This window comes from Gavialis gangeticus, unplaced genomic scaffold (genome assembly GCF_001723915.1).
Source record: "Gavialis gangeticus isolate Ggan-Ray unplaced genomic scaffold, GavGan_comp1, whole genome shotgun sequence".
Taxonomy (NCBI): Eukaryota; Metazoa; Chordata; order Crocodylia; family Gavialidae; genus Gavialis; species Gavialis gangeticus.
Window position 1 is genome coordinate 179,418,367 of NW_017729022.1, and position 3,047 is coordinate 179,421,413.

Genomic DNA, 3,047 nt, shown 5'->3' on the forward strand with positions numbered 1-3,047 from the left:
AAAAAAAAAAAAAAATCAGGAATCCTTCCTCCCTCAGAGCTTCCTTGAACAAGAAAAAGTAAGACTACCTGACGACTCCATAAAGGACCTTGTTATGACAATTAATTAACATGACAAATATTCAAATACCACAGTGATGAGCACTAGTACAAAATCTTAAAGCAGATGGAGTTTTTTATTACTAATAACAACAGAGTTATAAGCTGCTCTGACTAATTAACCTGGGTTGCACTAAAAACTTACTTTTAAGAGGCTGATTTAAATCAAAATAGCCAGAGCAGAAAGTACAAAAGGCCAGAAAACAGGCACTGTCCTTAATATGTGTATTTGTGGCATTTTTATTAGCTTCTCGGCCTCTTGAAGGCTCAGATCAAGTATTGTATCATGTGTGATCTCAACAGGAAAAGAAAAGTTGAAGAAATTTAGAAGTCTGCAAATACAGGTGATAAAACTACCACAAGATGTCGCTCTTACCTAAGCCATGGGAAGACAGGGCCCCCATGCTGCTCTGGTTAAGTGTCTCAGCAAAGGGGCAATGTACAATTGACTGTTTCTTGCTTTCTGCTAGGTCTGTTCCATTTTGTGTATTTAAAGTACTCTTACTCTGTTACCTGCATAACCAGTGTAAAGAAGGAAAACAGCGCTGTTGATTTATGTGAGCAATGACCAAGCTGCAGCACAGCTCAAACAGTACCAAAATTCATCTCCAGTATAGTTAAGCACACACATTCATGATGAGTCAAATTCACACTGGGGCAGAACTACTGACTTCCACAGAATTAAGTCAAAGATAAATTGGGCCCTTGGCTGTGTAATAACTCCAGAACAAGATCCAGAAAGCCATCAAAGCTCTATCAGCTTTGTATGCTCGGAATAATTCCTGACCAGCTCATAGTATTTGTACAACTATATTTTTAAAGACTATTGTAAGCCATCATTTTCTCAATTAATTCTCTCTCATCCCATAGTATATAAGAACATGAAGTCAACACAGCTATCATGAAAGCTGGTAGACTAGGGTCTTAATTTAAGGAAATGGGGCTGAACGGGACCCCCTAGATTATCAACCTCAAGCTCCTAGAGGCAAGTATCTCATAATTCCCTTTATAAACCAATTAAGCCCCATCTTAAAAACAATTAGGATTTTTGCATGGCCAGGATTCAGAACACCACTCCCCTGGCACTTGGAAACCTCCTCATAATTTCCAGCCAAAATGAAGTCCTGTCCAGTTTTGTTCCCATTTGTTCTTGTGCCAACATGGTCCTTCACCTTAAACTGTTCTTCTCTAGTTCTTTGTGGTGTTTTCATGGGGCAAACATCCCTTAAAAAAAGAAAATTGAAAAAACCCAGGAAACTAAAACACTGATTGCTATTATCTGTTGCTAGGAGCTTTGCATTAGCATATCATGACGACTCAATACCAAGGTAGAGAGCTAGCCTCTTTATTGAACCCTTCCATCTGGACTGAATGTCCTGATAGAAATGACTAAATGTTTACAAAATTTCTCATCCCAGGGATCAAAAACAGGGATGGGATTCTACAGGGGCTGCCTTCATCTTCGTTAAGGTGACTCCTAAAAGGGAAATTACAACAATTATACTCAGCTGCTGTTTTCCAGTAGCATCCATTGTATGATCCAGTTGTACTAGCCCATGAGCAGGGATCAGGAACTCTTTACTTACACACCCAGCTCTACCAGACACCTCATTATATGACCTTAGGCAGGTATGACTGGTGCCTCCTGAGTCTGTGGGGGGCACAATTTGTAGGCAGGCCCAGAAGTGGGCCAAAAGCCCCATATCCACTCCTATACTTCTGTGCCACAGCTTAGTGTCCCCTCCCCTAACACACCGCCAGCCCGCACAGCAAAAAAACTCCCCCCTCAAGCCCCTCCTACCAGTCGCCTGTGACCTTAGGCAAATCACTTCATCTTTCTGCTTCTGTTTCCATCTCAGTTATGCTACTGATCTGTATCCCCATTTTACAAAGTGGGAGACACAAAAATAGCTGCCACTGCAGCTGACAACTGTTACCCCTCTAGTAATGATACTGCCTTTCCTCACAGATATGTTGTGAGATTAGTTAATGTCTGAAAAGCTATTAGAACTACTGCACATATGGTGGATAGCACTGAAGTATGTTAAGAAAAACAAACTGCACAATGACAGAAATAAAAAAGAAAAATGCTTCATTACAGAATTTCCAGATGGCTTTGATAGTCACCCATATTTGAAAACCTGTCCTTAGGAGGAGCTTAAGCCAATGAAGAATGAGAACGAAGTTAAGTTTCTCTCAAACTTAGATAGCTTTGCACCTACCATACCTCTGGAGTTTCAAAGGTTCTCCACTCCCCGTCATATGCAGCATCTGCATGTAGGCCAAAACAAATGCTCCCCCGCTCTTTCTGTGTGAAAGGAGGGAAACTTCCATGACACTAACCGAGCACATCTGAGTAATCTTGTAACAATGATCAAAGATATATAAATGATGCAGGAAAATATTCAGGGAAGGAATCGACCACTCTAACTGATGCTGAATAATACTCTGTTTCATGAGTAGCCTCACTGAGGTCAATGAAACGATCCCAGGCATAAGAGTGTCAAACTCTGGCCCTCTGTAAGGAGTCAGATTTCATTTTCAAGCTTCCATGGGATTATTATGAATATCTGTGCAAATAATTATTTTTAAAGTTCCAAACCAAATCTTGACAGTGTTTTAGATAACTGGCTCTCAAAGGCAAGACATATACCCAGTGCAACATTAGGCATGCATTTGGCCTACATCAGATTCTTTCACATACAGAACTAAATGAGATTACGGCATGTTGTATAATTAGATTCACAGGCAAAGTGTAACCCCTGTCAGGAGAGCTTTCCCTAAAGATTGCATTTAAATTTAAACATTTTTCCCCTTTAATGCATGGGCTTATTATCACATGATAAACATAATAGTATTAGCTGTCTGTGTGATTAAATGTTTGTTTGGAAGCCCTGGAAAAAAAATCTTTAATGGTACTAAATACCACACAGGAAGTTACAGAAGAAA